Here is a 13,245-nt window from a genome sequence, read left to right on the forward strand (position 1 = left end):
TCTTAGAGTTGCTTACTGCAAACACAATCCTGAAGAATGAGATATGTAAAGAGTAACAAAGGTTTTGTATTCTTGGCATATATTTTAAGAACATGTGGTGATACTCTATGGCCATGGATCTTGTCCAACAGATCTGTGTGGGGAACACAGTAGGAACTAAATAGTCACTTAAAAATATAAATCAATGAACAGACCGAAAAGTCTGAATATATTAAACTTTTAAAAACTATATAACATCCCTACAAACAAAATGAAAGCACAGGCTGTGCAAAAATATTTACAAAGGATTAATAACAAGAGTAAATAAAGATGTAATCTGAAAATCATTAAGAAAAATACTTATGAACCAATAGGGACGAAATGAACAAAGGGTAGGAAATGGAAACATAAATGGCCAAAAAATACACAGTATTTCCCAACCTCAAGAGTGCTAGCAAATTGAAAGGTGAAGCTTTATGAAATACTATTTCATATTTTTCAGTTTACACAGTTTTTTTTTTTTAAATTGAAAATATCAATTGGTGGTGACAGAATGTGGAAGGATGCTTTTTGGAAGGAAAAAAGAAAAAATATAAAGTATTCATAAGAAATACCATGTAGCAGCTGAAATAAACAAAGGCTACAAATATCAACATGTGCAAATATCAAAAGTATAATGATGAGTGAAAATAGAAACATGTGGAAAAATTCTAAGGCTTTACAACATAAAAATAATAGTTGGGTTATTTATTTATAAATGCTTTTGTGCATGGTAAAAATAGTATCCAGAAAATTAATAAATATCTAAATCAGGGAAGTGGCTATAATTAGAGACAGAGAGAGATTAACAGAATTTGATTTGGGATAAGAAAGGGCTCTTACTATATCCCTAATATTTTAAGATTAAAAGCAAACCAAAAAATTTTTATTCTTTTTTGTAAGACAAATAAGAATAACAGCTGGGCATCCTATATGTTTTTTTTCCATATGCTAAAATGTTTTGTTGTAAAGAAAAATCTAGGTGTCAGTTTGTGGGTAAAGATTTAAAGTCACTACATTTGACCACATAGAACATAAAACAGATTTAATCTTTTTCACGTAACACGATGTGGTCATCAAAGCAGACTGGACATGTTCTCTAACCAAAATTATTCTGCTTCTCTCTTGGAAAGTTAAGATCTCTTGGCTCTGACTGCTAAAAGGGGTTTCTAGAGCCAACTGAGGATAAGATCTTGTTTTAATGGTTGTCCTCTAGCAATCATGGGCTGATCTAGATCAGAGGCTTTGAAGTCAGACCACCTAGATTTGAAACCCAAGTCTTCCTTTTCATAGTTGGCTTCTCCTTGACCAGTTATTTATATTTGTTTTATGGCTCAGTTCACATAACTGTAAAGTGGGAAGAGTAATGAAAGTATATTTCTTCTTTGCATAAATTCCTAGTCAACCTCCATCTACAATTCTGACTGACCATGTCTTTGTCCCCAGTTGGGCTCAAGAATCTTCTCATTCTTGAAATCACTCAGAGAAAGGTGAGCCCATCCTTATCTTCTGATACGGATACTGGTTATTTTAAGCTGACCTACGGCATTCCTCTGGTCTTGGTTAGTCATTTATGAGTGGGCATGGGACCAAAGCAGACCAAACCATAACAAAGTTATAAACCCTATAGTATACCTTTAACTTTCTCCTTTCCCTTCTAAATTAATTAACAAAAAGCAATGGCCTTCAATTTCCATTGGTGATCATCTTGTATCACGATGGGAACAAGGCTGAAGATAAAGGGTTAACAAAGCAGAGCAGAGGGGCAGAAAGATTCTGAGTTTTGATGATATGAGTGAGTCCCAGACAGAACTGCACCCAAAGCCTGCCTTATCTCTGAAATTCCAATTATTGTGAGATATTAAATTTCTTTAATATTTAAACCAATTTGACTTAGCGTTTTCTGTTACTCACAGAAGAACACAATAACTGATATACTATCTCATATATTGAACTGTAAAAATAAATGAGAAAAATTTATAATGCACCTAGCAAAGTGCTCAGTACATGGCTTTTTTTCTTTTCTTTTCTTTTTTTTTTTAGCTAGGACAGGTTGGCCATTATGTCTCCTTTGTCAACACATTCCTTCTGCATGTTAGGTAAGTGGCTTCTATAAGTTAGCCTAATTGTCATATAACCCTTGCCTTTTCCCACAGTTTTCACCTTTCCCATACATATTCTGTCTTATAAACAATGTTATTGATAGGTAGGTAGTTTACATTTTATAATTCAGTGCCTAAAATAGTACCTGAAACAAAAGAAGCATTCAATATGTAATTTTATTCTTCTCTTTATTTTTAAATGAATTAACTCAAACTCATCTGATCCCTATAACAGATAACAGTGATTCTTTTTTTTTTTTATTATTTTTTAAAAGAGATAACAGCGATTCTTAAGGTATTTATAAATCTGCCTTACTAAGTCTCCCACAGGGAAATGATTTATTTACACATGGGCAATCAGTTACTTAATTATAGATACAAAAACTTCCACATACTAGTATTTTATCATATAAACTTTGAAACTTTGTAAAAGTTTGTAGAAGTTGGTTGTTTGATTCCGGTATAGTAGCACCTTAAGACTTAACCTCAGATACTGTAGCTTAATGAGAGGCTATTCTTGCAGTTCACTCTTGTTCCCTCATACAAAAATTAGAAAATCAAAGATAAATGGAACAATTAGAGACTCTGAAATGTCTAAGGAAGAGGGAAAACAACAACTTAAAATAAAAGTAAGGTAATATTTGTAAATTAGGAATAAAACGCTCATTCTACCAGCTCTTAATGCTAACTCTTAGCAGCTACAAGACATCATTGAGGAGTGGAAAAAAATATGCTGTGTGCAACTAAACAAAGTATTGAAAATACTATTTTAATAATAGCAAGCACAAAACACTTAGCATGTTCACTCAAACACGAATATTTAATCCCCCTGAATTCTTTAAATCTCTGATCTCCTTTGGGAATGAAATAACTTCAGGGCTCAATTTGTACTGGTAGCTTAATGATTAAAGATGAAAAAGTCTTTGCCTGTGCATCTGATTTTTATATGCCTTGTTTTACTGCAAATCCTATTAAAATAAACTCTGCTTTTAGTTGCTGTGAGTAATTGGATCCAGTACTTCACAGCTGAAAATGTTGGCTTCCAATTTTAATCTTTCTTACTAAAAGGATGACACCAGAAAACAAGAGGGCTATAAGTACTACAGAAGATAAAATTATCAAAATAAAATGTAAAAATAGTCTACTATGTTGGTAAACTGTGTATGTCCTATGTATTACAGACAACTCACAGTCATTTGCAATAGTACTTTTTTTATTTGTTAGAAATTAAATGAATGTGGTACCTTTTCTATTTAATTTTCTGCCAATAAAATAACATAACATTTTAAACCAAAAATAAGAAATCTAATGCTGACCTTTATGCTCTATATCCCATCCCTGGGATATAGAGCAGGGTATACATCAGTAACCTGACTAAATTGGTAACCTGATTTAAATATAATTCTGTAAAGTTTAAGCATGTGAGTACAAGTATGAGTGGCAAATAGGAACACAGTGGGGATACTATGAGAAGAAAAGTCTAAGGGCACTTGGGTGGCCCAGTCGATTAAGTGTCTGCCTTTGGCTCAGGTCATGATCCCAGGTTCTGGAACAGAGTCCAGCATAGCGTCCCTGCTCAGCAGGGAGTCTGCTTCTCCCTCTGCCCCTCCTCCTGTTTGTGCTCCTTCTTTCCCCCTATCACCCACCTCAAATAGATAAATAAAATCTTTTTAAAAAGAGGAGAAGAAAAGTATAACTAGATTTTGCTCATTGTCAACACCAAGACTTGACATTCAGAATGATTTTTTACCAGAATCTTTGTGATGACAACAAAAACATTTGCTTAAAATAACAGAAATGTGTGCAAGGAATGAGAAATGTGTACAGATTACTGTGTACCAAAAGGTAAGTGATAAACAGCAGATCTGACAGTGGCCTCTAGTTCTTTCTCAGTGAGAAAGCAAGGATCATCCCTTAGAGCACAAGACAATCCTTAATGTTCTCTTGGGTTTGTTATCTCTTCTGCAAATTCATATTGCCTTTGACCTGTTAGTCTGGTCTTCTCTCAAATAATCATTTCTCATAACCTAACCTTAATTACAATACCTTTGTTTTTGTTTCTCCCCTATTCAAAGTCATTTGCAAGCAACAAACCTCTCACAGTTTCTCCTTGTTTTTAAGAACAGGACACTGTCTTTTTAAACATATTACTGATTATGTACAATTCAAGCAGTATGGCAAAATACAAAGAAAAAAATAAAGGGCACCCCAGATCCCACGGACAAGAAACAAACACTATTATGTTTATAATACTACCACACTGATGTGTCTTAATGCTTAATAGATTCAGAGGTAGATAAATAAAATAGATTAGTTCTCAACGTCTGGTCTGCAATGCCCAGGATATCCTCACAGATCCTTTTAGGGAATGTGCAAGGCCAAACTACAGGCATTATAACACTGAGATAATACCTGCTTTTTTTTTTTTTTTTAACTGTAGGGTTATTTGTTCTAATAATGCTAAAAAAAAAAAAAAGATCAGTGAAATTGTGCCTCCTTAGTACAAATTAAAGCAGTGTTGCCACAGAGTTTTTATAGTCTTATTCTTCTCCACAATGCACTAGCAGTTAAAAACCAAACAACCCAGCTTCTCTTAAAATATGCTTTAAAGAAGAGCTTCCAAAATATTCTGGTTATCTCAAACAAAAGCTTTGCTGTACTTGAGTTGTGTGTTATACTAGCCACACTTTCCGTGGAATAATATTTTAATCTAAAAGAATGACTATCTGAAAAAATATGGTTATTTAGATGCAGATACTTGGCAGACATTTTATCAAAAATGGTCATTGAGAGTTTGACACCGAAGGAAAACAAGCAGACAACAGACAATATCGTCATAGATAAAATTCCAGTTTGCAAGCAGCAATGAGAATTGCAGAAATCTGTCCCTATAAAGTTTTTAATACCCTGGTCCATATAGATAGCTCTGATGAGAAGAACAGTAAAATTAATGTGATTTATTTTTATTTTATGTAGTAAAATGGAGATATTTTGTGAGACCTATATAACTCCTTAAAACCAAAATTTTCCAAATAATTCAGATGTGTTACAAAATTATGCAATGGCTAGTTATTCAAACTGCAAGACAGACTAGTTAATTTCAATACAACAGAATATCAAAAATTCATTGATATGATTTCATATTGCAACTGGTCTTCAAGAAACTCCTCTTATAAAGTTTTAGTGTAGTATCAGATATAATATGGTATATAATCAGATATGATCTCTATGAAGCTAGATTTTCTCTATATACTTCAGGTATAGATATAGATTGCAACAAATTGAATATAAAAGCTTTTTCACTAAATCAGACATTATGGAGAATGGTAAAAATGTAAAATACCACTCTTCTCATTAAATATTTGTTTTGAAAAATATACTTATTTTTCACAAAACTATATTATTTATGTTAATATATAATGTTTTTAAATTTTATACAGTTTAAATAGATTACATAGATTAAGGATAAATATATATATTTTTTTAAATGCTCAGGTCTGACTTGCAATATGTATCTGTAGATTAAGCCACATAAACAAAAGCTTTTGGGAATCCTCATTAATTTTTAAGAGTAGAAAGAGGGTCCTAAGACCAAAAAAGTTTGAAAACCATTTGATTAGAGAAAAAGGCATGTTAACATGTTGCAAGAAAAGTGAGACAGAAAGAGGAAAAAAAGAAAGAGAGAGAAGGAAAGAAAAGAAATAATTTAAAAGAAAACTAGAAAAGGGATAAAATTTTTATATGGTATATTTTAGTAAAATTTTTAAATGTAATTGTTTCATTTGATCAGGGTCAAAAAAAATCTAAACTAAATTGAAAACAATTCTTTCTAAAATTAGAAAAAATCATTTCTATATCTAAGAAATACTCCCTAAAATTTCCACTGATAGGAAAAGAAATTGCACAATATGTTTTGAAATTGAATACATTTTTAAAGTATTTATTTCAATTGTAGACAATACTGATTGACTTCTGTTAGGAAGAGAATATTAGAATTCGGTCTTCCTGTATACTGACCTGCAATTTTTTTTTTTTTTCTTTAACACATGATTTTATTATTTACTGACAAGCTTTAAAAATCTGCCCTGAAACCACAATCCTCTGTTACTGTTTCACTGAGGAAAGGATATGGTTCTTCCCAACACTTTTTCCACTCGAGCTTGTGGAGTTTTTATTTTTGGGTTTTATGAGTGTGTATGTTTTTCTCTCTGGTTTGAATTTATTTTATCGTCAAAAAATTATTTCAAGAGAAATTCAAAAGAAGCCTTCAGTTCTGTAGCTAAAACAATAATTTCCATGCTCCCACAGCACCTGTCTGGAAATACTGCTATTCTTTCACACTATTAATTTATTTGTTCAACACTGCAGCTAAATTTTCTTCCATTAAAACTTTGAATACATTTTATTTCTCCAAATTTTGTGTTCTCTCTATCCTTCATATCTATATTATCTTCTTAATTTCTCAAAAATATTCAAGGGTACTCTGTTGTTATCTCAAACCTTTTATGTCAGTAATACGAATTTTAGTTCTGCTTTTTCTAATGTAGATATGAGTTTTATCATACTGGTAACAATTTCCTTTTGTTTATTTTGCTTCACAATCTCCCCTTTCGTTCCAGTTTTTGTTTTGTTTCATGTGATTTCTGAGTTCCTGTTATTTTGATCTTACTGTTTCCATTCATAATAAAAGCACTCATCAGAAAATTTCTTCTTTCAGTTCACATTCCTTCCGAATAGTTTTTGTTTTTTTATTCTGAAAATTTCTGGCTATTGATTTTCATTTCATCCTTTTCTTCCTTTCCTCCTCCCAGCTCTCATCTTTTTTCTCCCATTTTCATCTTGCTCTTGCTACTTTTGCTTTGTCTTTTTCTTGCTTGATTTGTACAGCTGTCATGTCATAGTCTGCCTGTTGCTTGTGCTAAAATTTAGAAGATACATTTATCAGAATCTATTTGGTCCCTCTTACGTCTTTCTGAAATCAATTTCTCCACCGATGCCATTTTTCAACATCCTGAATAGAGCCTTTCTTGGAAACCTGAGGTTCTTCTTTCTTTTCTAAGATTTTATTTATTTATTTGGGGGGGACAGACACAGAGAGAGCACAAACAGGGGGAGTAGAAGGCAGAGGGAGAGGGAGAATCAGACTCCCCACTGAGCAAGGAGCCAGATGCAGACTCAATCCCAGGACCCTGGGATCATGACCTGAGCTGAAAGCAGATGCTTAACCAACTGAGCCACCCAGGCATCCCTCTTCTTCCTCTTCAGATATATTAAATATCTAGCAAAGTTCATTCTTTTGGTATGGTTTGTATTTTATTTCCATAAAAGGAGATGAAGAATTATGAATTTTTTCACTTTGTTGTGATATTATGTAGCCTATGATTCCATCCATGAGAGTAAATTTAGGTTAGTCCCATGCCATTTTATCAGGTCTCCCATCTGGTCCTTCACTTCTGTTCTGCTCCAACATTACAGACCAAAAAAAAAAAAAGATAAGGAACCCTGATGATTTCACCATTTTTCAAAAAAAAAAAAAATAGGGGTATTAATGAGATATTTTTGGATTTCTTTGACTCTCTAGTCTCTGTTGTGAAGAATGGGGTTTGGGTTGGGAGCTAAGCTTTGTCCCTCAAAACAAGAATCTTTATTTTCTTTTGCTGCTGCCTTGAAGTGTTATGGCGCAAAGTTACACCATTTCTCCTTTGGATGATGGTGTTTCTTTTTTTCTTTTTTTCTTTACTGCTATTTTTAATTTATTCTGTTAGATATTAGAGCAAGAAATAGTTGATCCAGAAAAACCATAAGTGACTCTTAATCTCACGAAACAAACTGTGGGTTGCTGGGGGGAGGGGGGTTGGGAGAAGGGGGGTAGGGTTATGGACATTGGGGACGGTATGTGCTTTTGGGTAAATTGGAAGGGGAGATGAACCATGAGAGACTATGGACTCTGAAAAACAATCTGAGGGGTTTGCTGTGGTGGGGGGGGTGGGAGGTTGGGGTACCAGGTGGTGGGTATTATAGAGAGCACAGCTTGCATGGAGCACTGGGTGTGGTGAAAAAATAATGAATACTGTTTTTCTGAAAATAAATAAATTGGAAAAAAAAAAAGAAATAGTTGATCCAATTTATAATTCCAGCTTTCTCAGAAAGTTTCCTCTCAAACTGCAAATTAGTAATTTTTTGAAAGCTTGACTTTAATTTGATTTAAAGTATAAATTCTGACTTTTCTTTCACTCTGGAGATGATTGTGATATGGATTCTCCAGTGAGAATGCTCCAGGACTCATGGGTAGTATGTCATTGTCGAGGTGATGTTCTCATCTCATCAGGTTCATCCACAGGTTAGTATTTTGGGAGACTGGAGGAAAGCTCATTTCTAAACTTCTTTGGAAAAAGACAACTGTACTCTACTGGTTTGGAATATGAACTGAAAGCAGATTTTTTTCATTATCCCACCACCATGACACATATTGTATGATATTAAACTTTTCCCACACAATAATAACACAGGATGTAACCAATTTATGCAAAAATGGCTTTGTGAGTTTCACATAGGCACACACAGGGACACAGATGATTAGGTAATTCTCTACATCACACTCGCCTTTGGGCCTGCAATGCTCGCATTTAGTTACCAATATAATATACTTACTATTCATTTTGTTGGATGTTGACACATTTTCAAGATAAGAATTTGTTTGAATGGAAAATCACATTGGTTTCTTCTCCAAGATTGAAAGTTAAAATCCTGTTCTATATTTTAAATATAAACTGGCTTTTGAAGTAATGAAATTACTCTGAACAGATTTAATATGCTCGTTCTTTTTAATGTGATAAGGGCATTATATATTTTGTGAAATAAATGTAGAATAAGTTTAAAAATAAATATACATGGTCTATTTACAGTACTCCAGTGAAATACATGGGTGTTTCACTACATGTTTCACTGACAAAAAATAATCACATAAATCTTCCACACACAGCTGCAATTTAGTGAAATATGCAGTTTTCTGTTTTCTATTACTGTATACAGTATAAATTCTTCTGCTGGAAGACAGATTGTGACAAATTTGCAAACAGCATCTGTATTCATACATTTGAAACATTAATTTATCCAGCAATAAAAATTTTGATTTCCCAAAAGGAGAGTCATGCCTGAGAACTAATGCCTATTTTTGAGACTTAACTGAGTTTTCAATGTTAGTCATTTTCTCATGAGTTACGTGCTCCCATGGAAAAATATACAACTTAACAGCAAGTACAGAGAGTTAAAAGGGTCACACAAAACATAAATCTGTATGCCTAGTTTATGTATGTGTATAATTCATATAAATAAATTTTTGACTACCTACACTTTCCATTATGGAAAATGCTTTTGTTAGCAACAATATCAAAGAAATAACAAGGAAAGCTCTATAATATATACACTAAATTAAATGCTTACGTACTACATTTTTTTGAAATGATAAATATTGCTCTGGGCAGAATAGTGAAACTTCTTGAAATTGAAAAATAAAGCCTATGTTTATTGGCCAGTTGTATTGTTTATTTCTAGTTATAGTGAGAATTTTCAAAAGAACTATATTAAAGTAAAACAAAGTAGAGCTATGTTAATGTAATTCTGAATAAAGTGTGTTTTTGTTTACCTCTTAATTCTTTGGAAACTTATCATTCAACAGAGCCACTTTTTAATTTCCAGTCTTGTAAATAATGACACAATATATAATCTCTGCAGTAAATAAAGCAGTTCGATTAGCCATTTTTGTTTGTTTATTCTTTTTGTTTTATTTTCCTTGGTATCATTTATTTCACTCCTAATATTGCCTTGAGATTATTTGATTTCTTGTCATTTAATTTCTTTTTATTCAATAACTGATTCATGAGGAAAGAAGACATTTGATTAAATTACTTTAACTTATAATTTTCTCAGGAAACAACCAATCTCACCAAGACTTAAGCAAGCCAACCTCAACAGCTCCCCAAGGGTATCATACAAAGAATAACCTTATCTTGGATTTCTCTTGTTCTACAGTAGTCTTACAGGTGTTGATCAAATTGTAATTTAAATACATGCAAAAAATATTTTTTTTAAATGACATAATATGAGATTTTAAAATTCAAACAGCTTTCTCGGCTATTTGAATAGTGACGATCTGAAATCTGCATCCATGCTGCTTTTTTAATTAAAATTTTACCCAAAGGAAAACAGTATTTAACAGTTTGTGAGTTTACTCTCTCTAGAAATTGTGTAGTGAATTGTTTGCTCATACCATAAGGTGCTCCAGTGTCTTGGGCTTTTGCTTTACTGTCTGATCTTTTTTTTTTTTTTCTTTCTTTCTCCCTTTTTCTACTGCCGTTACACTTTTGACCTAATTTAATTGACACAGGCAACAGCATTCACATTGTTCTCTGATTGATTACCTGAACAGGTAGTGGGGGAAAAAGGCAAACCAGAGAGTTGGCTGGGACATTCAATTCAGTCACACTAAGCTGACAAGGAGGGAGTATCACTCAGAGAGAGAACCTGAAGAAACTACTTCGTAGGAAGGAAGCCACCCCAGAGAATTCTTCAACCTCCACGTTTATGAATTTCTCATTTTTAATTAATTTCCTCTTTCAAGTCAATACATTTTCATATATCATTGTCTCAGAACTGCTGTAGGGATAGAAAAATCTGAACTGCTTCACTGTTGACATATGTGTTAGGTGTGCCTGACTTTCACCTTCTCTACTCGAGGAGAATGTAATATTAGCATCTCATTTTAAGAATTTATCACTCATAATTCTTCATTGATTTCAACTTACTCTAAAAGAAAATCAAAGAAGTATGAGAGTCTTTTTTGCCCTGGTTTCATTTTTTTCTTTCTTTTAATATTTTCTTGTTTTACTAGCCATAAGAAGAATTAGAAAATAAAGCAAATAAAATTCCAATTGTTCACTAATACCCATTGAATTTGATGCATCATTTAACTACTGTGAGCTTCCTTAACTGTGGTAACAAACTTTCATAATTTGTGTTTCATCATTCAAGAAATAGAACAAGAAATACATTTACTACATCATGACTACATTTTGTTATTCTTTTTTTAAAGATTTATTTATTTATTTATTTGACACACAGAGATCACAAGTAGGCAGAGAGGCAGGCAGAGAGAGGGGGAAGGCAGGCTCCCTGTTGAGCAGAGAGCCCGATGCGGGACTGGATCTCAGGACCCTGAGATCATGACCTGAGCTGAAGGCAGAGGGCTTAACCCACTGAGCCACCCAGGCGCCCTATATTTTGTTATTTCAATGATGGGAAAAATTCTTATGATTGCATTGCCTGTATTATGGCAGCCCTATGTTTCAGCCAAGTTGAGGGACCCTTGACTTTAGGGGCCCTTAGAAAGGTGGGATTCTTCCCAAACACTTGTTTGAGTTGGGCTAGTGCATGTACTGCATTGAGAACTAATCAAGAAGTGACACAGTCTGAGATCCATCCATGTAGTGGAGAACCCTGCTTTGGCCTTTTTCTAGTTACTCTGGAGAAAGAAGTTTACAGGAGCCAAAGGGTTGCACCTACTCAGCAGTAACAAACCCCATCTGCACCATCCCAAGCACGCAGGACTCGAATTTCCTACCAAATGTCACTGTGCCAATGTCCAGGGCGGGTACAGGATTTTCCCATTGGTCTATACTACCAAGGGTTGACTGTGCCAAGACCGCTAGACTATATGAGAACCAAAGCATCACTGTTCCTGAGAAAGGAAGGACAGAGTTTGGACTCAGGATGGGGAGTTGCTATGCATCTTCATGAGGTTGCTCATGATGCAAGACTAGCCTCTAGGGAGAAGAGAAGAGGAATGGACTGTGGCCCAGAAACTAGTGATATGAAAGAGGGATAGAAGGATTTCAAGAGTTCTCCTGATTGGTAACTTTGTAACTTTATTTATAATCTTAAAATATTTAGACACTTTGTCATTTGGCCTCCAATTATACTCATATCTAGGTAAATGTTAAATGAGAGCTGCCTGAAAATTCATCTTTTATTTGTATGAAGTCAATTACTTGAGTCAGGATGACATAACTGGTACAAAATATATATAAATATATATCTACTATATATATTAATATATGTAATTCATATGTAGGCAGAAAGTAAATCAGTAGTTGTGAGTGGTTGAGGGGAGAGAAAATGGGGTGTGGCTATTAATAATTATGGAATTTAGTTGAGGGATGAGAAGTTATGATAAAATTAGTACAGATTATTGCACAACTCTGCGAATTAAAAAACTGGGATTGAACGGTTCAAAGGGTAAATTGTATTACATGTAAATTATATCTCAGAAAACCATTGTTCAAAAAAAGAACTGCAAAAGAAACAGACTGAATCTTGTTATAAAATCTAATTTAAATTTTCTTTGTGAAATAAATATATTGCAATGTGGATGGCCTCTTTCTGACAGTTTTGATACTTTATTAGAGCAACAGTACCTCCTGTTCCTAGCTGGAGAGTCTGGAAAAATACCCATGTATCAGCTGCTTTTATAGCCTGTTATCATTTACTCATTCAGAGCCTAGAGGGCCTGTCTTATAAAACAGGTTAAAGGCCAGTGGATCTTTGGTGTATTCCTTTTCCAGATTAGCTACTGAGCCTTGTATAGCGTAACTCTTCAGAGGCAACACAGCTAACATGTCTACTAGTATCCTATTACACATTAATATTTACTAGTGTCTTTTCCTCTAAAACTAATCAATCCAGGTATTGCCTCTTCTAAATGCACTGTAAGATCAATTAACTGAAATGCCACCTCTACTTAGTTGTTGTAGAAGTGGATCTATATTATGCTATTTAAAAATCCCTTTGATTTTAGAATATCTAAACTTTTCCATATCATTTGGATAATGCAATTTTCAACATTAAAACTTCATTCCCTAATGTAAAAGACTACACAAATACAAATGTTCTTTCAATGGTACCAAAATTTTTTTTTAATTTTTTTAAAAGATTTTATTTATTTATTTGACAGACAGAGAGCACAAGTAGGCAGAGCAACAGATAGAGGGAGAAGGAGAAGCAGGCTCTCTGCCAAGCAGAGAGCCCAATGTGGAGCTCGATCCCAGTACCCTGGGATCATGACCTGAGC

The sequence above is a fragment of the Neovison vison genome, chromosome 5, assembly GCF_020171115.1.
Source record: "Neovison vison isolate M4711 chromosome 5, ASM_NN_V1, whole genome shotgun sequence".
NCBI lineage: Eukaryota > Metazoa > Chordata > Mammalia > Carnivora > Mustelidae > Neogale > Neogale vison.